This window comes from Athene cunicularia (genome assembly GCF_003259725.1).
Source record: "Athene cunicularia isolate RWA chromosome 1 unlocalized genomic scaffold, athCun1 chr1_part1, whole genome shotgun sequence".
Lineage (NCBI taxonomy): Eukaryota > Metazoa > Chordata > Aves > Strigiformes > Strigidae > Athene > Athene cunicularia.
In genome coordinates, this window is record NW_020799091.1 from 21,916,360 (window position 1) to 21,942,176 (window position 25,817).

Here is a 25,817-nt window from a genome sequence, read left to right on the forward strand (position 1 = left end):
ACCCCCCCAAAAAAAAAAAAAAAAAAAAAAAAAAAAGAGTAAAATATATGTATGTAAAGATTGTAGTAACAACTATGACCACAACTTACAACTTTTCAAACAGAAATTTGGGTCACATATATGCACATGTAGAGTAAGTTGTGTTTTGTTTGTTACAGGCATCTGCAGAGTTCATTTTTCAAGGTGTACTACAAAATGTCTTAGTGCCACACTGCTTCTAATTTCACAGCTACAGTTAAATATGGGAAGACACTTAACAATGAGATATTTACAACCTACAGGATGTTTCTTGATGTTTAAGTGACTTCCCATCTATTCAATTAAACAAGTTATTTTGTTATTAATTTTATGCTCCAGTAGCAGCCTAAGATTCCTCTGCCTTATAATTAAAATGAAGAGGAGGAAAAGTGTCATATCACCACATGCTATAAGACCCCAAGTTTAAACTAACTGCTTTTCTTCAGCTGTTTAAGATTGAAATACATATCAACTATTTTTTTTCTTTTCTTCACTTCTCAAAATCCAATACATTTACTTCCAAATTCAAGTTCATAATCGTAAGAAATAATTTTCTTCAAAGATGCGTCAAAGTTTCCTGATGACTCTAGGTCAAAGAAACCTCACAGCATCATGCAAGACACTTTATTGACTGAATTCCACCAGATTCATGTAAGAGGCTGAACCAAGCCTGAGTAACAGTCCAAGTGAAACAGCAGCATTACACAGGCCAAGTCGTCAGGGACCTGCAGGTTCTAGATTCCAGTTCACTCCTAAATTAGATGTATCATCTCATGTAATCCCTTCTGGAAATATATACACCTGAAGAACTTAAGTTTTTATACTCCCTGGAAGGCTGCTCTAGAACTTGTATGTTCCACTGAGTGGAGATTTCTCCTAATTCCCATCTTAAGTTTATTCTTGGATAGGTTACATTCACTAATACCAGATCTACTTTGTGATTTAGTTATAATAGGCTTTCTCCTCCCTTGGGGTTTTGTTGGATTGCTAAAATAAACAAGCAAATGTTTTCCTCATTAATAGGCTGGCCCTTGGTGTGAACGCTGTCTTCAAAGCTCTGAAACACATCAACTGAGGTTAAAGAGACTGGGCTTGGTTAGCTTGAAGGCCTGGTGGGCACCTATTAGCAGCCTTCCTATGCTTAAATTAGCAAGGCAATGACCTCTTTACTGAGGTCCACGATAGAAAAACAAGAGACAATAGTCATAAATAGAAACAAGTGGTTTTGAACTGTGAAAAGGAAAAAGCTTTTACCCCAAGGACATCAAAGCAGTGGAAGAGGTCACCCAGAGATGCTTTGGAAACTCTGTCCTTGGGGGTTTTCAGGACCCAACTGACAAAGCCCCATGCAACCTTGTCTGAATTCAGCAGTGACCCTACTTCCAGTAGGAAGTTGGGCTAGAAAACTTCTCAAGGTCCTTTCCAATGTGAATGATTCTACAATTCATTTTAATCTGCATCTGCTTTAGCTTTGATTCATTTTTAAGTATGCATGATTAGAATTATACATAATATTTCAGGAATTTATAAAATTATACTAGAATCTCCTTAAATTGTCTGCAAATGCCTCTCCATTTTCCATACGAACATCACAACTGTCTCACTTTTGCAATGCAGTAATCTTGCAATGCTCTAGTCCAGTCATTTCCATGACACAAGCCTCCAAGCTTGCATTACAAAGTATTGATTTCAACCACCCATGATGTACAGGATATTTTTATATTAATGCTATTATTTTCCCATTAATACAGTCTTTGAGATAATCCAATCTTTTCCATACACCACCATGATTGTTTACTGCACTACTGGTGCCTCTAAATTTTCATCATTAACCAATTCCATCAGCATACTGATTTTCCTTGTGTCAGTGGCATAAATGAAAACATCAGAAAGATAATTGGTCCCAAAATTAATCTTTAAAGTCCACTAAGCATAACTGTCAGTCTGACACTTCCATATAGATCACTATCTTACCAACTTCTCCACCCAAGTCATACACTCTATCAAACCCCGCCTTCCCAAACCAACACAACTACTCAGGGAAGTCCAGACAGATCACACCTCTTCTGCATTTTCCTCATCTGAAAAACACTTTCCTTCCAAGAAAATTGACTGATGAACCCATCATAACCTAACTTGGGTATATATATTGTGAATTTTATTCCATTACTTCTTATCTGCTCCATCTCAATATCCTTCTTCAGGTGGTTATTGATCTGTCAAAATCAAAATCTCTCTCTACATCCTTTCACTCATCTAGCATGCAGATAATTTATACCTTTAATGTCTTTGACCTGAAGAAAGACCAAGCATGCAAACTCTCCAGATATGCTCCTTATATGCCAGTACACTTAATTTAATCAGCATCTGCCCCCTTGAAATCCAAAGCCTTTATGTACACTCCTACTTTGTTTATTCTTCCATTTAATTTTAACTGTATCAGCTCGTGATCATTGGATCCAATGTCATTTTCCCAAGCATTCTTCTGAAGATTTCCGAGCTTTCTGGGAATTTAAGAGACACATTTAGCTCCTTCTTGGCCAAGAAACTAGCTGGTAGTTTCTTGATAGTTTCAAACTAGTGATGCAGGTGTGTAAGGTAAGAAAGCAAGTAAGCAAGAAGTATTAATTTGTAACCCAACAATGCAAGCATTCTCATGAGAGAGAAGAGATCCTTGATTCTTTTGTTCAAGAATCACTTGGTAAAATAAATAAAACTATAGTTCTTATGAATCACATTTCTACACACCTGTTTTCACCAGATACTTTATAGGGAATACAGGTAATTTAACTGCATTTCCTCAACTGAACACTTAAAATTTACATTTGGCAACACTCAGAACCCCTGCGTTTAGCTTTAGATGCACAAAAGGTCTCTCTGCTCTACTCTTACAATACCTTGCACCTATAATAAATATACTTCATATCAGGAAAAAAAACGGACATGGAACATGAGAAATAACATAAATTGTCAATGTGACTGAACAAAGCTCTGCAGTTTCTTTGCCAGCCAGCTGACAGGCCCATGTCAGTCATTCAAAGCCACACCACTTGTGGAAGTAGGGCGAGCCTAACATGACACCATAGAAGTGTGACAACACCCCACATCACTATTCAAGACTATGGTGAATTTCATAACTAGTTCCAATGACATACTCAACTTTAGATTACTACAAAGAGAAACAAGTATGTTTTTACGTGCAACTGCTTTCTCAAGGAATGGCTAAGGTAAATTTGCAATGAAAAAAAAGTAAAGCTAGCAAATTTCAGAGAAATTTGAAGAGAAGGAAAAGAGAAAAACAAAACGAAGCATAACCAAATTTTATTTAGAGGAGGAAAAACCAAAATCCTATAAGCACTTAACTTGGTAGCTATGATAGAGCTAGCTGTTTCTGTGGAAACTGATGCTCTTGAACTTAAAATCATAGTGCTTGGTCACACTTCATCTATTCCCTCACTACAGTTCAAGTAACATAGGAACAACGGCAATATAGTCTTCAATATCCTCCTATGAGTTCCAGACTTATCATTTAATAAGAAATATCTAGGAAACATTGTTCTTCAAAATAAATTAATACAGATACTATCATAAATAACTAGTAGAATCCAATTAATTTCAGTGGAGTTTAAATATTGTTTCCTTTACTATCCTGACTATTAACATTCCTGGGACAAGGCTGGGGTTTTTTGGGGGGCGTTTTTAAGCTGGGTTTGTTTTTTGGTTTTTTTTTTTGGTTTTTTTTTTTTTTGAGAGGGGCAAGGTAAACACAACACATCAAAGCATAAGCTGGAGCTAGTTCAGAATCTTCACTGAAAATCAGTTTTAATAAGAAACTAAAATCTCAAGAATAACCTTTTCTTGAAACATACCGATTCTATCAGTAAAAGATTTCAATAATTTGACAAAATATGAGTCACAAATGCCCACCCAGAAATAATTTCTCTCTCAGCAGTACAAGATAACAGAGGTACTCCATTACCTGAAATAATGCAAGTACTCAAGTACGTGGTCTTCTCAGCTCAAGTGGCATTTTGTCTACTGCATCCCAGGTGCATGCTTTAATCATAGGGTACAGAATTAAACTGTCCTCTGCTGGCCCCCAAGCAAATCCATTAGCCAGAGACAGGGCAGTTTCACCCTGCACATGCAAAATCAATTTCTCTCCTGTTATAATAAAAACATCTAAGTCCATCATAATTGTAATGTGTAAATTACAACATACAGAAGACCATGTTTTGGAATTGAGCTTTAATACAAATAGGTAGCAAAACCAGAGTTAACCACTTGGTATTCAAGCTTGCTATTTGCAAAGTTCAGCCTTTCAATCCAGTGTTGGAGTAAGTGTATTTTCACTTTGAAATAAAGTGACTGAAACACAAAACAGAGAAACCGATATACTCAGATTCTAACATGAAATTTTAGTATAGATCATTTTAACAATGAGTATACTCCACCGAACCAGTCATTTCAAAACACAGGAGCGGAAATAATAACAAGACCACATCAAATGTCAATGCACACGAGAAGCTTGTGCTTGCAGACTGAACCGGTTAGCTCTGGTGAGCGTGGTCACAGTGAGGTGGTTTGGTAACTCCAGCGCTTTAGAGCTTCCACTCTCAGAAGAGATTCCCGGTGAAACTGGCCCATCCTGGAGCAACAGATCCTTGAGGTCCCCAACCTGTAGGACATGGAGTTAGTGGGGAAGCAGCAAGAAACACAGGCTTTTGTGTGACTTCTTCAGAACACACATACAATTAACAGCAGGGAAGAGCATTCCAGGTTTTCCTTCTCAAGTGGGAAAGAGTGTGTGTAGGAGAGAAGGTAGTGTCTGTTTCTATATTTTCAATTCCTATCGCCCTAAAAATACCTTCTAATGACACGGATCCCAACATTTGACTCCAGAATTTAAAAGTGAAATCACATGTACCATCTGTGTTACCATCCTGCCTTCTCTTCTCAAGACCTGCCCCTGGGTAAACCCATCACCTTGTTTTCACCCTCTCATATCAGTTGGTATTTGAAGATTAGAAGTTCACTACACAAACATGAACAGTGATAATGCTAGGCGCTTAAGTTTGGATTTGATTCTGATATAACTCAACATTTGTTCTAATATATTCTTTAGAGAGAGTATTACATAATATTTAAAAATATTATTTAGGACACTTCAACATCATATTTAAAGAGAGAGAATGCAAGACCATCAAGTTTGTGAATACTTATCTTGTGAAATGCCTACCATCTCAGATTTGAAAATGAATACTGCTGCTGCTGCTAACAAGGGAGAAAATACAGTTCCAAGGAACCGGTTCCATATATAGCTGCTTTTTCCAAGTCCAAGGGGCAAATACCCTCCACCCCTTCTTAATGATCAATCTTTGGGTTTTTTTTCTATCTTCAACCAATTTTGTGAGGCTAAATTTGATTTAACCCACATTCCTAGAAGTTTCAGATGCAGCTCTTCCATAGTTAACAAAGAATAAAGAATAAACTAATGATGGGTAGGGAAGAGTATGTTGAAAACTCTGTGCACTAGAGAAAACAAGAGGCTTAATGGAAATTTCATAATGTGTGTACAATATACATAGATTGGGAGGTATTACAATTTTATAACCAGAACAGGTCAATGAGACCACTGACAAAGCTGAAAGTAATCTTTCAGTTACAGCCTGGATAAAAACAAACATCAGCTTCAACCTGACCAGAAATGAAGTTCAGCAAGAAAAAAAACACTGTGAACACAAAGAAAACATTAAAAATAAAGGGAAAAATGGACATTTCAAGGGAGCTACTATTAATTGGAGGCAATCAAAACAATGACAATTGTAAGCAGTGCATTCTCATGGATATCATCTAGTTCCACTTGCTGATTTTCAGGAGAGACAAGTGGGGTTTTTTTGGGGTTTGAGTTTTGGTGGTGTTTTTTTTTTTTGTAAATGACATTTTTAAAAGTGATTTCTTATCTTATTTAAAGAAAATAAACATGTATTGGGCTCTCTGCATTCCTGGGTTAATCTTTATTGCAGAAGTCAAATCGCTCTTTCCCCTCCTTCCTCCTTCTACCATGCAAGACAAGAACAGCAATTAAGGATCACTACAAAGTTAGTGTATACACTCATTTTTCAGTTCTCAGAATGACACAAGTAACTAGCCAATTTAAAACAGTCCTTGGAAAATCTTTAAATAAGAAAAAAAATGCATTTACTTTAAAAGGGAAAAAAACCCCAATCACCAAACATCCCACTTTTTTTGGAAATGAAAGGTCCAACTCTTAGTTCCTTATGAGAGCATAAAGATTCACAAGATGATACTTTTCCTCAGAAACAAATTCATCTCCAACGCAATGCCTATTTTTAAAATGTGCTACTCCTCAGGTCCCAAAAAAGGGACAGTGACAACCAAATACAAAAATAGCCTGATTTGGAGCAGAAGAGAAATAATGGAAGAGCAAGAAAACAACCTTCTGAATACAATTTTGTCTTCCATTCTATTTTCTGTTGCAATAACTGTTGTATTATATGGTTTTAATGCAGTTTACTGTGCAATACAAAAAACACACTGCAACTAAGTAGAGGATTATAGCTAATATAAATGCTATTTGCCATTTAAACTAGACACAGCTTGAAAAATTCTAGGGAAAAAGAAGTCACACCCTAAAGACAGAGTGACATAAGGGGACTTCCAGGGGACCATATCAGATCTAAGCTACTGATAAGAACATTGTACAAATTAAAAAAAAACCCTTCCCTAAGATTTTTCAGGACCTACATCCCCATGGAAATGCCAGCAATAGGAGGTAAAAGTTTGGAGTTTCTCACTCTAGAGTCATTCTGGCACTCCACTGACAGGTTCTTCACCTTGTATGATTCTATATCTTGGTCAGGATTAAAGTATTAAATTTTTCAAGCACTGACAGTGTCAATAGTAAAATGGAAAAACTCTTAAATATCTTTTAAAACATTAAAGAGGCAAGGAGTTGCACCTTGACTTAGAGTTGTATTTCAGTTCACTTGGGTGGAAATACCATAAAATTAAATTACTATTAGCTACTGATTCCCAGGTTCTCTAGGCTTACTGTGTATGATGGCAGTCAGCCAAAGTTTTGCCATTCCAAAGTACTATCTAAATCACTGAGCTGTGATAATTAAAGGCAAGAGACAGGGCATTATATATTTTTGTCTCTGATGTAAAAGATAGTTGAGATTTTAATCGAAATGGATGTTTCAATGACCACAGATCACATTTACTCTAGTGAAAGCAAGCAACTTCAGTATGAATGAGAACACAACCTTTTCTAATTGTTTTCCTCCTAAAATAGCTCGGAAAAAACACTGAATTATGTGAGAAGAGATCAAGGACTGTAATGCTGATGCCAGTTTATTCAGAATACAGTTCTCCAAGAGCAAACAGCATGACCTTGACCTATGCCTGTTCTTCTCAGAACAGAATAATGAACAGTCTTTACCCTCCATTTTTTCCTTCCTCAATGAGTTACCTTTAGTGTTCAACAAAAACATAAGATGTGTTTACAGAAATCTTACATGTTTTTGTTCTATTTAATGGCTCTAATTCATCACCAAGCTAAACCTGCTGAAGTCAACTGACTGAAATTAATGGAGTGATATCACAAACAAGGTCTGATACAGTTACTTATTGCGTTCTGCATTTGCTGTTGAATACTAAAAGGCACAGCTTATCCTCCTTTATGTTACTGCATGCTAGTCAAGTGTATGTGTTCTCCCAGCCAGCAGGCAGTCTAAGAGTAATTCTTGTCCTTTTTCCATCATGAAGAGCACTAGCGTGTCCAGACTGTCTACTAATGACTAAAACAGTTCATGCTGCCCTTTCATTTTGGCCTCCTCCTTCTCCAGTATTGCTAAGCATTTTACAGCGTTGGAAACATACTATTTACCAATTGTTAGCCTACTGCTCAACTTCCTTGGATGATCTAGTGCTTGATGCAGTATCCCTGTATGCCTACCACACGGTTTTGTCAAGTACTTGCCACCACAGTAACCAAGCGCCTCCAATGGAGACTGAATCTACCTGGCAAGGTACCTTAACCTTTGTCACCCACAAAAAGAGTTTTCCTCGAAGAAAATTAGATTTTAGTGAGAAGAAAAAAGCTAGTTAATAAGAAAAGCTTTTTAGCACACAGTTAGTATCTTTTTTTCTTTCTTCGTCTTGTACGCCCAGAGTCTACACAAAAAGCATCAAATTACATAAAAATGCTTCATTTCAGCCCTCCAGAAAAATCTATCTACATACAAATATAAAAAGCACAAATTTAAGATCCAATTGATATTCAGGCATCTTCTAAGCATAAATACCATCTTGGTCTAGGATCTCACTAAACCCTTAGTAGGAAGGGAGAACAGTGATGCCTTCTTGAAGGCATTACAGTCTTTTAATCAGTAGCAATTATAAGCAACACTAGTCATGGCTCTCAGTTCTTACTGCATCAACAACTACATTATAACAAGCCATCTGCTGTGTGTCAAAGTAGTGAGTAAGGTTAGCTTCTGTAAATCTGGGGCAACATGTGTTCTAGCTTGCATCTTAATTATGGTTTACAAAACACTATGTATGGACAACTACAGAAGTATGTTATTGAAAGCTCCCCAAAGTATCTATGATTCTTACCTTTAAAACAAAGAAGAATTAGTATTACTTCCCTGAACTAATGTGGTTGAATCTATATACATAGGCAATGGAAGAATAAAATATTTAACAGGCTCTTCTCCTCATACATTGTGACTTTTGCTAGAATAAAATAATTTTAAAACTTAAGTCATATTCCAAATCCTAAACTTGCCTGTCCTCATGTTTTTAGCACATGTGGTCAATACATCTAGCACATAGTACTCACCACCTCCACACATACAAGTTCTAAGACATGGAGATGACCTGCCTCTCCCTCCCCCTTTTATTTCTCATGTACTCAGATTGTTAGCTTTTTAGGATATCTGCTTGTTTTGCTTTAAATACAATACTTCCAGGCTACAGCTCATTTACAGAGCAGATGTTTTAAAACTCAGAGTGTTTATAAGAGTTCCACAAATTCTATAATGGATTTTAAAGATCTTCTCACCCCCTCCTTTCATTAAGGCAAAAGGCATGAGTCTAGAGAGATAGGATCAATGACTGACTGTTATGAAAAATCTCACTGGTACCACTGGTTCTGACTAACTGTAGTTAATGGAGAATTATTTCCCAGGCAATTGCTAAACTTTTGTAATTATCTCAACTGAAGCATTACTTTGGTGTTCCAAGAAACAGCAAACACTCTCTCCCAAAAACAAACAAGCCAGAAGGTCTCTTTTCTTACTGGGACTCAACACGTTCAACTCAGAGTTGTAGATAGATGTCCATGTCAGCCATGATGACCAACCTTTAACAAAAATAATTATTAAAAAAAACCAAATAAATTAAGACATCTTTTCATTACAGGAAATAAAAATACCATATCTTTGAGTCTGCTGTCACAACGTGATACAAGTTAAAACCACTATTTTTTTGGAGAGAAGAGTGTAAGAATAGAAATTACCAAGCTGTCAGAAGACACATCTGTTACAGTACGAATCTTTTTGGGGAAAATATGTATGTATGTATCAACTGAATGACAATTCAGTGCATACAACTTGATGTTAACAATTATATAGTTCCAAACTTTCCAATTATCAACCAACTGATTTTCTAGCTAATTACTAAGTCACAGCACAGTAACAGAATTGTAGATATAACTATTTCTCACAAAGGGTCTAGCATCTACTCACAAGACAGTGTAGCAAATACAGCTGCTCTATAGGAAGAGAATAAAAGTCCACATAGCCAGAAATATTTCATTCTTCCCAATAGTGTGGGAGACAAATCATTATACAAAGCTGAAAGGAAGATCTGGCATTTAGAAAGAAAAGTGCATTTGTCATACAAAACAGCTATCAAGAAAACTATTGTCTTAAGCTACCCGTGGCTTGGGCGACTATTCAGCTGAGAGTCAATCAGCATCAACCTGCTACTAGTGATACTGTCACTTAGTGGTGCCAGACACAACTATGGCATCATCTGCTTTTCATACTAACATCCTCATTCAGAAATGAGTTTTCAAAGAACATAATGAATTCTCATGTGCATATAACTATTTCATTGATGACTTCAACAGGCAAGACTGTTTACTTATAATAAACAGCCCATCAAATTATACAAAATAAGTGTTGCATGAACACTGTGTCATGTTTACACTACAAATCAAGGATACGAGTGGCTGGGTAAGTGTACACTGTGCCAGATACTGCCTAGGATCTAAACAGCACCACATTACAAAAAAGTTCAATCTTATCATCTTGGAAATACATCTGTTAGTGTGTCAGCCAATTGACAGGAGAGTACCACCTGGGACAGTTCAGTTTTGATTTAGTCTAAATAATCATAAGTGATGCTCCATTTTTTTTTTTTTTTTTAAATTTAAGACTATTAAAAAGTTTGAAACCACTACAAAGCAACTAAACAAGTCAGCCCAGAGAAGATCGACAAAGGAAACTCACATAAGTGGAACAAGATGACAGGCTACAAAAACTTGTAAAACCTGGGACCTGTCTCCTTGGAAAAAACAAACAAACAACAAACCAAATTAAAAAACCCCAACGTAAACCCAACCCAGTTCCAGGCTGCAAAGAACACAGGAATAACATCATGAAGGGGAACAGAACAGCAGCAAAAGGAAGGAAATCAAGTACACTGGTGACGAACTTGGCATGGAATGAGACATGGCCGTCAGCTACAATCTTTATAAAGCTACATGAAGCCTATAAGGCTCGAAGTCATAAAAAGTAACTGGCCACAAATATTAATGGCCAAACAGTTAAAAATAAGTAAAAACAAGGTACTAATCATCTGAGCCTCTCAAGTTGGAAACCTTTCACAGAAATACTACTTAAATATACCTAACATGCTATGCCCCAAATAAAAGCTTGCCCAAAGGACCTCTGAGCCAACTTTTAATCAAATATGAAAAAATTATACTCTATCCTGCCAAAACCTAGCTTAATATTTTAAAAACTGCAGCACAGAGAACTGTAACAGACAGTAAGCAAAACTTCTCTTGAAAACCCAATTTGGACTTTTTCAACACATGCCTCAAAGGTGGTATTAAGAAGTTTAATTCGCTTTTCATGCAAGTACTGAACCAGCTGATCATATCCACCTTCCTCCCCATGTGCGTCAGTAAAATCATCAGGGTACTATTTGCTCTCTGAAGAAGAGACCATTATTGTGATTACCTGCTAAGAGTCAAATCTCAAAAGCCTCAGTATCATGTCCTTAAAACAATGTAGGAAAGTTCGCATGTATGCTCATATGTTAAGCAGAACAGACCTTAGTCTTGCATGTGTCCAAACTCTGGAACAGAGAACACATCCATTCTTCACAATCCGTTTTCTTGTCTTTGAATGTGAAGAGAATGGACTTCCAAACATAATAAACTAAAACCCCTAAACTACGAAATGTACTATTACTTACATTATGAACACTTATATAAACTATATTGGCATATATAACAGATTAACATAATAGAACAATCTTCAATACACTAAATATCAAAACAATAATCCTCCATAAAGATATTTTCTAAAAAAATTAGTGTAAGAGAAGGGAAAATGATCTGAAACTTCAAAACAGATCAAATACAAGTACATGTAAGAAAATAGGTTAAACAGGGAAAAAATTACAGTGGTGTTAAAACCACTGGTGTTTTAAGTAATAAATGGAATACATATATTGAGTCAATCTGGTTACAGTATAATGAAAACAACTCACATTCAATGCTTCTACAAAAAATTAAAATACTAATAACAGTGTGAGTCTACAGACAGTATTAAAAATTCATGCTTTCACAAAGATAAAAGAAAACCAAGACAGTATTTCAATCTTACATTCCACAATGCTTATCAGCTCACAAGTTTAAACTTCTCAAACTTCTGAGGTACATCCTTTGCAACTCACATATTACTGGCATTTTGCAAATGACACCTCCACCTTCCCTCATTAGAGCCTCTGCTAAACAAAGGAGCAAAGTCCATATAGCAGCAAATACTTCCATAATTATTAATTTCAGTATTAGTTTTCAGTATAAGAACTACCTATGAAGGCTACTAACTTGCAGATGGATCTCTGCACAGCGTACTTCAACCCACAGCATAACTGCCCTATGTAATCAATTACATTACAGTATAAGAATCTCAAAGTCAACCCAACTAAATCTACCCCGATTTGAGAAGTTTCAAAAATTTTCAATTTTTCTATGTATAACTTTGAATGCAAAATTTAAAATTAAAAAATATATAAAAAGCGTACTCTATCATTTTGCAACATGGAGGTATAGTTATAAAGCAGCAAAACGGGGTGAGAGGGAGAGAGATGGAGACAAATAGTCATTTAGAACTTTTCTTGCCTCTTGTGATTTAAGCAAAGCAATAAAAAATACCGTCTAAGATCAATACAAGCATCTAACATAACTGAAGTCCTGTTTTGACACAATCCTATTCTGGGTATCTCAGAGAAAGGAGTAAAATCTTTACAGGGAGTCTCAGTTCCACAGTGCCACAACTGAAGGATGTTTTCTTGCCTTCACTGACTGGTTTTGGCTCTTGAATACTAACAGCTCTGTTTCACATGTTGTGACAATCATTTCCACAATGATTCTTATTAAATTACATCTTTTGCCTCATTAAAACAAACTAGTAAATTCTACTGAATATTTACACAACCTCTATGCTCTTTAAGTATTACAATTCATCTGTCTCACTCTCCAAAGACAATTTATAAGACAATTTATAAAGGTATCAACTCCTACACCACTTTCCCATCCTTCTTCTTAACTCAAACAAAGGACTAAGCATATTTTTCATGTCCAAAAAGGTAGTAATTCAGCATGTGGCCCACTCGAATTTGATCTGTTTTGAAAGACTGTACTTAATAAAAAAAAAAAATAAAATTTAAGTGCCCTTTAACCCCCAAACCAGCATTTTTACCTTGGCATAAACCTGAATTTCACATTTCTCCTTGAATTTAAGGGCTAATAACAATCCATAACTACTCAGAACACATTATTTTCTAAGTTAATGCTTAATAGTAAAAATAATTTACAATGCAATACTTCCACATATAGATAAAGTTGAAGTCAAACACAACTGCATTAAGTCTAAGCTGCATAAATAGGTTTTAAAGAACATAACTTTGATCTTTCTTTAAATACTGATAGTCGTTACCACAAAACACATGCACATACAGAAAAAAAAAAAAGTGTGTCTTCAGAACTCTGCAAATTGCAACACAAACTCAAATGTTTCTTGCCTACTAATTATTTCTTTTGTGGTTTGTTAACAGCACTTGCACAGAGGGACGGTACTTGTGGTAAGCCAAATGAGTAGAGGGACATAAATCAGAAGAGCATTTCACCCTACTTCTCTGCTTCACAAGGTACATTCACAGACACTCCTCAGTTAAAGACTTCCAAACTTTCCAAAGGAAACTACAGTGGTAATTAATACTCCCTTGTTATTATACTGTTTGTTTCATCAAGGAAGTGTAACTGACATTGCAAACCACAGGAGACAAGTTATAGTGATTCTTAAATCCCCCCAACACCTCTCAATCCACTAATTGTCCGCTGAATGGATTGCTGAGTGTCCAACTAACACTGATTTGATAGGAGATTACAAGAGAGGGCTCTGCATCATTTATCTGTGCTTGGGGGAAGGGGATGGACAACGACTGAAAGTCTGACTTGTAGCTCCCTCAGCTGCTGCTTCTGCTGCCTCGTAACAACAAGCTGAAGCCAAAGAGTTTTCCCAAAAGAGCTGTTACTGCTTCATAGAAAAGCATTACAAAGAAAAACAAAGAGAAATAATGACAAGCAGCTAAACGGACCACCTTCCATTCCCTTCTGTCTCTCTAAAAACACACACATGCTGTCATAAGATTTTTCTCCTGCACAAAAATCATTGCAGATAGAAACAGTAGGAAATACATGTAGAGGGAGGGGAAACTATCCTATAAGGAAAGCAGTAAAATTAACAACTGAAAGCATAAATTCACGACAACAGGTCAAAGGCACAAGCCTCAAGCTAAGACAGCCTTTCACTCCGCCTTTTGAAAGCTGTGCTATACCTGTGCAACTTTGAATAGTTGGAGTTAGACATATTATCCCTGGAAATGAGTATAGAAGTACTACTCGAAGTCTGAGTTTAAGAAAAAAAAACCCAAAACCAACAAACGGTCTTCCATAGGCAGTGGTTCACTGCACAGAGAATAACACTACTGAACCATCAGCTTCTAAAATTAACAGATTTTCCTACGACAGATGTTAACCTAATCAAACCAGCACCACGGTAAGCACTATGTTCAGTTACTCCAATGGTACTTCAGGAGTTTTAATATATTTTTACGCTAGTTTCTTTTGGTTTTTTAACACTTAAAATGTGCTCTAGCATAGAAAGTGTATTACTAATCAAAATGTTTTTCCCTTTGCACATGTTCAAGTGTGAAAGTACAAAACAAATTTCTTGAAATAACACTGATTGTTTCCATTTCCATAAAAGCAAGTATTAAGTGTTCCTGAACTATAAATAAATAATACCTTTTTATGTACGACAAAGGGTTAGTAGAGTTGTTTTGGTTTTTAAACAGTCACAGTTATTTCAATTGCTCTTGAAACAGTAAGATTACATTTTTGATGTATAGAAGTGCAGGTTGTACATCTACCTCAAGCTTGTCCAGAAAAACATTTTTAGACAGACCCACATAAACTTCATTAGTAATACATACAGTGTTAAAAGGAAAGAGACAGTTAACACTGACCAAGGTTTTCTATTGAAGCCTTCTACCACTGATCACAAGGACCTGGATGAAATGATCACTTCTGAGAGAAGTAGAGGGACGAGGAAAAAGGAACAGCACTTCCACATATTTTTTAAAAAGCAACTTTAATTAAATTTCAAAACAATTGTATCAAGACAAGTAGAAATAAATTGAAAGGTCTGGTGGTAAAGGCTTGAGTGACGTACCATACATTCAACATTAACTGATGATCTAATACATAGTTATCTTCTATCTTAATAGAAGAAAATTCATCTATTTACAGTTACCTTGGAAACTGTATCAGAACACACATTTACTCCTTTCTGAAAAAGTTACATCTTAAAGGGAAGCTTCACAACAAGTCACACTTTGCAGATGCCATTTTAGCTGATAGCTTTCTGTAATTAATTCGTTGGTCAACCTTAGTCTGTTTATTTCCTACTTCAATTCACAATGAAGTAGATGCAACTACATAAAGAAGTAAATACAACTGAAGAAACCAACCATCCAGAGCAATACAGGTAAGTATACAACACTGAAGAAATCTTCATATGAGTTATGTATCATATTCAGTTTCCCTTATGAATCATCCTATACCATTAACTTTACTTTTTCTAGGTGGGTAAGTTCTGGCTCTTAAGGAAAAAAACCAGCACAAATCACTAGAAAACACATATTACATCACCCTTCCTGTTTGACTGTGACTTGTCAGGAAGCCAAAACTCAATCTATTTCCAGAAAGTGAAATAGAACTACAACAAAACACACTGATGACTGTTTAATTCCTAGTCTCCTCTGAACTGCTGTGATCCCATGTGCTCTTTGCCCTCCCTGCCTCTTAAAACACTTCAGCTTTCTATCAGTCTTCTTATCTATTTCTTAACTTTTCCCCCATTCAGCAGTGTTTTCTACTTACCACCACGCAAGTCCAAGGTGACTCATTTGTGTTCACACATTTATCTGACATTACACATTGAACAACCTTCTCTCAATTTAATCTCCTACATATCTGACACTTCATTTCATCTGCAGGTAGCTCAGTCTCAGGACCCAAAGTATGCTTATATTTTACTTTAAACTCTTGTTCTACTTGTACCTACTATTATTGTCCCATTTTTCTGACTGCTAAGAGTAGCTGCTTACCAGGACTTTCATCATTCAGGCACACCTTACAATTTTCAGATTTCCTTCCATATTTATAAACATAGACATATATAAATACATTCAGTATTTATAAACCCAGACAGACACTGTCCGCATTTTCCTTATTTATATGTACCACAATATTGCCTAGAAACCAAAGTCTAACATATTTAACTGTGACCAGAATAACTCAAGGTTGGCAAGGAAATACAAAAACCCTACAGACAAACTTCAAAGACATCACTGATAACTATTATTATGGGTGAATGGTCTTAGAACATCATCTATGTATTGTCAACATTTTTTCAGATATTCACAAGGGAAAAAAATGGAGAAAAGTAAATTTTGCAGTAGATGTATCAATATTCTTTCTGAACAGAAGAGGCAGCATGCAATAAAGGTCAAGATGTACTCATGGATCATTAAGTGGATGTGCAGGAGCAGTTCCCATTGAGAGCCAAACAACCCAGCAGAAAACAGAGGTGTATGATACAAAGATAAGCAATCTATTTTTCATGAGCTAGGCAAGAAAGAGATAAGAAAATGCATATATTAAGAATGCAAACATTATATCTTTGCAGATCATTATGGAAGCATAGAAAAGGGGGCAGAGAAAAGAAAGCTTTAGTAACTGAAACGAGATGAGATGAAGAGAACCTGGAAGCTTCTAGCTGTATGGACAAGTAAAGAGAACATTAAGTTACTCTGAGATGCTATGAAACAAGAATCTGAAATATTTAGATAAAGATCTCACTGAAGGCCTTTTAATCGCACCCATTCAAGAAGTGCAGCCAGATTATAGGTCCAAGTGATGATCAGAAATCTGATACTGCCCACAAATCCAGAACAGAAGTAGATGGCTTTAGCTCCGGTCCTGCCTGAGCTACTCAAAGATGTGTCAGAAGGACAGACAAATTTTAGCTGGACTAGGAGACAAGCCTGGACTAGAGGTTTTCATATAAACCTCGCAACAGGTGGTTCTGGCTGTGAACAAGAAGTGTTTGGTAAAGTTGGAGCAGGGAGAGATGGAGCAGAGATGGGTGCACAAACGTGACTGAGCAACGTACCAAGGACAGAGTGCTGTGAAATCTCTGCAAGAAAAAGCTTGGAGTAAAAGACTTAAGAGTCATCTAAAGAGGAGGTAATAAAGACACTGCAGAAAAAAAAAACAAGGGAAAATAATGACTGTATCATCCATTATCACTCCAAAGCTGTAATTTATTGCCACGCCTTGTCCCAAATTGAAAACCAATAGTGAGATATATACATTTATCTCATTGAGATATTAGTAACAAGTGTGTTATTTAATGAATGTTGGACACAGATAGATGGTATAGTTGGACGTTTCTCTCCAAGATTTACAGACATTAGAGCAGGCACAGAAGGAAAAACAAGTAGTTTTAAGTCTTCCTTAGTTGTTATTAGAAGGGCAAAGTCAACTGAAAATGACACCGGATAAAACAAAATTGCAATTCCATCTTCAGGAAAGCAAGACAGTACTTGCATTAGCACAGCAGAAGACATTCTCTGAAGTACCAATTAAGATGTTTCAAGGGAGAGATTAAATATGTTCACAGCCTTTCAGGATTTTTAAAAAGCCAGGAGTTTAAAAAAAAAAATTTAAAAAGAATTAAAGAGGTTCCAAGAGAAGCAACTATATATGGGACACAATACAAAAAGACAGCATCCCTGTCAAGGTGGGTTTCCAGAAATAAAATGTGGTAAGCCATCTGGATAGAACAGGGAAGTTTTCCAGATTCAGTCTTAAAGAAATGGAAGAGAGTGTTATTTGATTAACATTGTGTTCTTTATATCATTTATGTTTTGTACTTGAAATATTATAAATAGTGTGGTTTTGAACTTTACCTTAGATTAAATTTAGTTAAAAGTTATTTCAAGGTAATTTATTAACAACAAAGCAGTCATTCAGCCTAAGGATTTGGCCAATTTATGAAGCATCTTTACTTCCCATCATATTCTGCTGGCTATCCAAATAAAGAAGTTGCTCTCAGAAGTTGCACAGGATGGTTTGGTTCACCAGGGATCAGGAAAAGAAGGAAGCTCTTTTGCTAACTGTTATGACCAGAATACTTCTCTAGCAAGCAACAAGACAGAGGAAAGTAAACCCGAACACTAAAGATGTGCAGCAAGTTTATGAATAGGTTGAAAAAGTTTCATATAGATGAATGCAAAAGAGAAAACCATAATGCCATTAGTTATTTTTACAGTATTTTCTCCTCCTTAATTCAAATCCTCTGCTGTTCTGGTTTATGGCCACTGTCCTTCATTCTCCCACCTTTTTACTTCAGTAAAGAGCCTGGCTCCATCTTTTAGATAACCTCCTTGTAAGTACTAGGAGTCTGGTATTGGGTCTCCCCAAAGCCAGCTCTTCTTCAGGCTGAAGAAGTCCTGTTTCCTCAGCCTCTCCTCACAGAAGTGCTCCAACTCAGGCCATCTCAGTGGCCTCTGTTAAACATGCTGCAGCTGATCAATACATTTCCTCTTCCACTGTGGTACAGGAAAAACCATCCAAAGCTGGACACTATATTCCTGAATGCAGTCTACTGAGTGTCAAGTAAAAAGGAACAATCATTTCCCGTAATTCCCTGGTTTACACTCCTCTGATATCACCCGGCATGCTGTTAGCCTTCACTCCTGCCAGGACACACTGGCAGCTCATGTCTGGCCCACTTCACTCCCCAGACAGTCAGTCTCCAGCATACATCACTTCTGGACGTTAGTCCACCCCACGTGCAAGACATCTGTTCTTGCTGAATTTTATGAAATTCCTGCTGCTCCATTCCCTACACTGCCTAGGTCCCCATGAACAGCAGCCCTGCCCTCGAGCAGGTCGACTGCACCTGCAGTTTGGTGTTCACAAGCTTAACAAGTCTGTCTCCTCTTCCAGGTTACTGACAAAAGATAGGGGTCCTACAACAGACCCCTGCAGGTCTGCTTGTAATCAACCTGCAGGTAGGAAACCAACCATTCAGCACAATCTACTGGCTCAACTACTCATTTTCCCCGATTATTGGGATAGACTATCCCTGTGCTTAGAGGAATTGGAACGTGTAAGAAGCCCTGATGAAGAAAGCTCAGAAAAGGAAAGCTTCAGCAGTTTGGCAAGGGGCACAGCAGTTTCCAGCTGTCACTGTAGGATGCTGCAGTCTGTGGTATCTCCACCACTATCTATTAAAAAAAAAAAAAAAAAAAATCCCCTCTTTCTTATTTTATCATATGGCTGTCTACATAATACCCGAATTAACATGGCTTTCTGCACAATGAGACCAGGTATTTTAGGACTTTTAGGGCAGGCAGAAGTCCAGAGAAGAAAGGTATGTCTTATCAGAACGTTTTCAACTGTCGGTATATATATACACACCTACTTCAAAACTATTCTTATTTTACCCATAATCAGAAATTAAATGTAAATTTAATAAACGAACCCTTGGATCTGTTTAGAAAGACAAACATATTGCAGGGAATAAATATCTGTTCAGAAAGTCATTTGGGATTTGAAGGTATATTTTGTGCTTTTTAATTATTTCCTCCTGTAACTACTAAGATTACAAAAAGGTCATTTTTATATGTCATTAAAACAACATGAACTCTTCATGACTTCTATCTGAAGGGAGAAGAAAAAACCCACAGTATCATTTTCATTAAAATTAAGATCTTCTGAAGCTTCACTTCCATAGAATATTACCCAAGCCCTTTACTGAGTCTACAAAGCTTTGTGTGGTTTGAGTGTTTTCTTATGTCCTAATTTTATTTCCAGTATTGAAATTCTTTGAGTGAATGCATGGATATTTTTTTCCTGTAACTCTGAAAGGATCAAAAAAGTCACCAGGTATAAGCAGTCATTCACATTCTCTTGATATGCAAATACTATAAACATGCTTTTCTTCATTGACTCATTGCCTGTTTACATTTGGTATTAGAATGAGGTAACAAGATGGACACACACAAGCAGTCATAAAGTGAAGAACGTTATCTAAAATACTGTCACATCATCTGAAATACTGCCTGGCAATTTCACAACCTGCTGTATGACGCTGCTTGACAATATACAGATGGATGTACTGTACATCTCACATGACAATAATTATCCATATGGGATATTTAAATTCCAAAGATTCCAATGGCCGTGCAGGATTAAACTGTTAGTTGTGTTTTATCACACTTCAGAAAACTGAAGCATTTTTCATAAATAAAGCCAGGGGAACAGATATTCAAGTAAGAGTCTCTGTTACATACAAATAGCAAGGTATAGTGACAACATGGACATCAAGTGGAGCATCCACAGTGAAGCACACAAGAGTCTGCCCAGACAGGGATGAGATCACAAACTGATGCCTCATTCCTCTTCCACAACAAAAACTAAGGGCAATACTTGGTTCCAGAAAATCTTCCTTCTTTCCAGCAATTAGTGCCAAATTCCACCAGGATACATACTTCAGAGATGAGAACCTCTCTTGCAATATGTTTTCAAAAATTTATGAAACACATGCAATGTAGCATTTCAGAGAACAACACAATTTACACTTTTTTTCCCCTCACCATCTTTGAGTATCAGACACCATTCAGATTAAATAAGACATTTTGATGGTGTCTTCTCTCTGCTTCTTTCTTTCAGTAGCCTGAATGCTTAAAATGAAGTTTAAAAAAATCCAAACAATACATTAAAAAGAGTGTAAAAGTGAACAAAATGTTGGATACTACATATGCAAGGAACAAATGGTTAACTTCTGACCCAAAAAGATGGAAGGGAGAACATAACATTTTGCATATATCTTTAAAGTACTTTTTCCTATAGGAAGAACAACAAACAGAAAAGAAACTTTTCCTTGTTTATTGGTTTTGCCTTACAAAAAATCTTATCAATTGCTCCTCTCCAAAGCTTCACACATACGAGAGCCTGGTTTGCATTTGGGGAGAATTCTCTTCTGTGTTCCTATTTAACTATCTATTTTTAATTGAAGTGTCTTGCTATTTTTTAAATCCTTCTTAATCCCCCCCCAAATGTACTTTCTCTTTTCTACTCTCACCTAAATAACCGAGATGGACATTTTTTGGGGGTATTTCATCTAAGCCTGCTTTTCAATAAAAATCTATACAATCACAACCATTCCATCTATGGATGAGGGTAAATACCGTAATGAAAAGAAATCAGGAATGAAGAATAATAGGTTATTCTGAAAAAAACTCACAGGTATCTCTTCAAACTCCTGTGCACAGGAAAACTCCCTATCTGCTACAAATTTCAGATCAATCACAGACTTTTTAAAATCCAAAGAATTCTGATGTAGTTTGGTTGCAAGTTCTTATTCAAAGATCTAAGGCATCTAACAGCATTTTGTACCATCTTGATGGTCACAAGCTGCAGCAAGGGAAATTCCCACTGCACATGCAGATAAAACCTCCCAGTGAAGGTAGTTTAAGCTCTTGTTCAGAGGGCTCTGTTTAAGCTCTGGCCCTGAGAGGCAGAAGAATCAGCATCTTTGGACACAGTTCTAACTCAAGTGGACAAGGCTTGAGCAACGTGATGCAAGTCTGAGGCTAGCCCTGCTCTGCGCCACCATCACAGCCAGCTCTACTTTGGGATACATATCCTTCAGAGGTCTCTTCTAACCTTAAGACTGCATGTTCTAGAAATATGGATTCTCTTACTTTTGAGTATCACTTGAATTAAACGCATTCCATATATCAAGGCACTGCTAAACTGAGTAGAGCTTCAAAGACCATGTTTGGCAGTCCCACCAACAGGTTTAAGCCCAACTAGTAAACTCTGGAAAAATTATTTATTATGGGTATAGAACTATATCGCTGTGTAACAACCTCTGACTCAAAAATTTTCTATGAGACTCCAAGAGTTAAAAAGGAAAAAAATATTTTATTCTACCTTAACAATTATCTCATTACTACAACTGATAGCTGAAGGGCTAAACAAAACAAAAGAATTTACAGGAATATGTGAACGCCTCCAATGCCTCCCACACACGTGCACACTGTATCTTTATTAAAACTCATGTCCTCTGTCAGGCCAAAGGGTTTTTATTGCTACAGATTTCTTACTGTTCCTCTGATTTATTTCCACACACAAAGCAGCACCAGTAGGGAGATTAATGTTTGATAAATATGGCAACAGGAATGTGAGAAAAGGAATGAGTAAATATTGCATCAAAAAGGTATTAAAATGAAAGAAATTTATCTCCTTAATTCTCTTCTTGGATATTCAATTCCATCTGAAGTTTACAACAGCAATAACTATTTAAAATGAAGACTATTTAGGTATTCATGTGCCTTTCAAGTATTAATATTCAATTCACAAAAAAAGAGATAGATTCAAGGAGTCCTGCTGTTTTGCCTGACAAGGAACTAATCCTTTAAGCTATGTTCATTGTTACAATCCTACTTGAAGATTGGTATTGTCTCAGTGCATCGGTGGTTACATAAATGTAAGCACCCTTGGATCTCTAACATTCAGCTAGCATGTCTTTTCATAAAGAGTACATGTTCTGTTACATCTGAACTTGTGTGAATGTAGGCAATCAATGAAAGAGATGCTCCTACTTTTCCCCCTTTGCTGGGGTCAGATCTAGAGAAATTATTATAATCAGATGAGTGGTTTTAAACTGGACATATGGAAAAGCTTTGGGGGAATTTCTGCTAGATTACTTCCTCTTTGGGCTGCACGACCACTAACTAAATCATACTGTAAGGACATACTGGAAACATGGACAGTGGAGGGCAAGTGTTACATGACTAGTCACATATAGACATGACAATTAGATGGGAAAGCAGAAAGACAAACTGAATTGCCAAAATGGAGCTTATAGCACAATTTTACCCACCGGTTCATCAAAACATTTCATGGAATCATAGAATCATTTGGGTTGGAAGGCACCTTCAAGATCATCTACTTCTACCCCCTGGCCATGGGCAGGGACACCTTCCACTAGACCAGGTTGCTCAAAGCCCCGTCCAACCTGGCCTTGAACACTGCCAGGGAGGGGGCAGCCACAGCTTCTCTGGGCAACCTGTGCCAGTGTCTCACCACCCTCACAGTGAAGAACTTCTTCCTTATATCTAATCCAAATCTATCCTCTTGCAGTTTAAAGCCATTACCCCTTGTCCTATTCCTACACTCCCTGATAAAGAGTCCCTCCCCATCTTCCCTGTAGGCCCCCTTTAAATACTGGAAGGCTGCTATAAGGTCTCCCTAGAGCTTTCTCTTCTCCAGGATGAACCACTCCAAGTCTCTCAGCCTTGTCCTCACAGGGGAGGTGCTCCAGCACCCTGATCATCTTTGAGGACTCCTCTGGACCCATTCAAGCAGGTCCATGTCCTTTTTATGTTGGGGGCCCCAGAGATGGATACAGTCAGTAGTCCAGGTGGGGTCTCATGAGATCAGAGTAGAGGGGGAGAATCACCTCCCTTGACCTGCTGGTCACAGTTGGCTTTCTGGGCTGCAAGCACACATTGCTGGCCCATAGTCAGTTTTCCATCCACTACTACTCCCCAGTCCTTCTCTGCAGGGCTGCTCTCAATCCATTCTCTGCCCTACCTGTATCTGTGCTTGCGATTGCCTGGAGCCATTTTGCAGGACCTTGCACTTTGCCTTGTTGAACTTCATCAGGTTTGCATGGGCCCACTTCTCAAGCCTATCATGGTATTCTGAATGGCATCCCTTCCCTCCAGTGCGTTGACCTCACCACAGAGCTTGGTGTCATCAGCAATTCAATTCAGTTTGAATGAAGCCATTAAGTGCTTGGTTTGGCTGTCCGCTTGCTGGGAACACAGAGAAATGGACTGTCTTGCAATCACCTTATATACCCTGATTTTAGCTACAAAGCTTCCACTGAGACTTCTGAGACAACAACTAGGGCAGAAGAAGTTTTAAAAGCATAATTTAAGGTCCTTGATCTTCCTAGAATAAGCCTCTGATGAGCTGGGCCAATAAAGTTAAGCCAAAGCAAACCATGTACAAACAGCAGAGACTAGATGCAATTAATTCTGAAGTTCAGTTTATCCAACTGACACATGCATATAAGAACAGCAAGCATTTCAAATATTTTGATACCACAGCTTGATTAGTAGCACAGATGTCCTCCATACAATAGTGACAAATTCTTGTTCCCCTTTCATATGCTCATCTACACTCCAGAGACAGCAAAATGCTACTCCATTGAGCACCAAAACAGAGTGCTGCTGTTCTGAGATCAGAAAATGAAGCTGGACAGGGTGAGAATATACTGGGGTATTCATATACAACATTGAATTCAGAGGTTTCAAGCTTTTAAGTGGTGCAGGCACCTCTAGCTAACTCAGTGATGATGAATACACAAACAAGGATTTCCACATGAAATGAAGCCAAATCCTTTTCCAACACAACAGTCTCAACCTGAAGGAATGGAGTGAGCCAACAAGAGGAGCTTGGCCATTCTAAGTGTGAGTGATCAGACAGCACACAATTTCGTGGAAATCCAAATCAGAAAATATAGTGCACTGCCTCAAGTAGCTTCTTCTAGTGACTTCTGCTAGACTTCACTTGGGCATTATTTTACAATTTTAAAAAAGCAACATTCCTGAGGAAGTCAGAAGATTAATTTCTAAAGATTACGTTTTAGAGTTAAAGTCACCTCTAAAATGCAGTCAGCAAAGAGCTGGTTTCTAGTTCTAAACCATTTTCTGGAATTTTTTTTTTTTTTCTGAATAGAGCTTGTTTTACTGCAAACTGAACAGCAGACTAGAATGATTAACTGACCTGCAACAATTTTCTTTCCAGACTTTTGTAAACACCATTTTTACCATGTCGCATTAGCCCTTATATAAATTATAATTAAGCATAACACCAAAATCTCCCAGGTCACCCTGATGCCATTATTGAATAGATGTTTTTTATCATGAAGACAACATTTTAAAAGGGAAAATTATTTCAACAAACTCTACTGGTCTGTATTACCATCCTGAACCACTCATCTAAAAGGAAATTAAGGTATATGCACAGGGTCAGATAAAGAAGAAAAGAGTGCCTGATAGATCAACTAAATGCCACTTGGGTTAGATGTCAATAGGATTAGAATGAACTTCGGGTTGCTGCTAGCAAATACATCCACATTCCTGGCAGAGGGTTTGGTGAGAAGGTACATGTCTTGTCCTGTGGAGCAACTCCAGACCGAAGTGGGAGAATATGAAAGCACAGACTAAGGAGTGCAACAGGGGAAAGGTTTCAAATATGCTCCTCAGCCAGAAACTAAATATAAGGAAGTGTCAGACAAGCTAAAGGAGTCTCAGATCAAAATAAAAAAGATTTTTGTCAACTCACAGAAAGCCTACTGTGTTATTCTTAAATGCACGCCTCCATCCAGGCAACAGTGCAAAATGGACAGCTGGCTAAACCCATCCAGGAAAAAAAAAAAAAAAGCTTCTGGTGTACTTAACAGATGGTGGCACAGGTTATGAAATTGGTCTTTGCTTCAGTCTCTGAATATAACTTTTTAACATAATGGAGAGACAATACTTAAATAGCCTTTGAATATTTCTCAAATGAAATAAAACTAAGTGGTACATACACTTATGTTTAGAACAAAACCCATGTTTCTATAGATTATATCTTATTCCACATTTCTGCTGTTTGAGAAAAAAAAATTCCATGCTCAGAAAAATTAGGAGTTTTAGGGTTACGCTCTTGTACCTCAAGCAAAAAAGCTAGTAGCACACCTGAATGTTATATAGCTTGTTAAGAAAAAAAACCACAACCAAACAATTAAAAATTTCCCCTTGTTCATATATCTACC

The 25,817-nt window shown here is 37.1% G+C and overlaps 1 protein-coding gene across 2 annotated transcripts in view; it reads right to left on the reverse strand.

Annotated features, from left to right (window-relative positions):
• Window positions 1-25,817, reverse strand: part of UBL3 (ubiquitin like 3) — a 55,589-nt gene that overhangs the window by 14,999 nt on the left and 14,773 nt on the right. Inside the window, exon 1 of one of the 2 annotated variants that reach the window (XM_026850750.1) lies at window positions 846-873. The exons of the other annotated variant lie outside the window; for it this stretch is intronic. The gene's annotated coding sequence lies outside the window, so the exon portion shown is untranslated. Of the gene's footprint in view, window positions 1-845; window positions 874-25,817 lie in introns of those variants that run through there. 2 annotated transcript variants of the gene reach the window in all.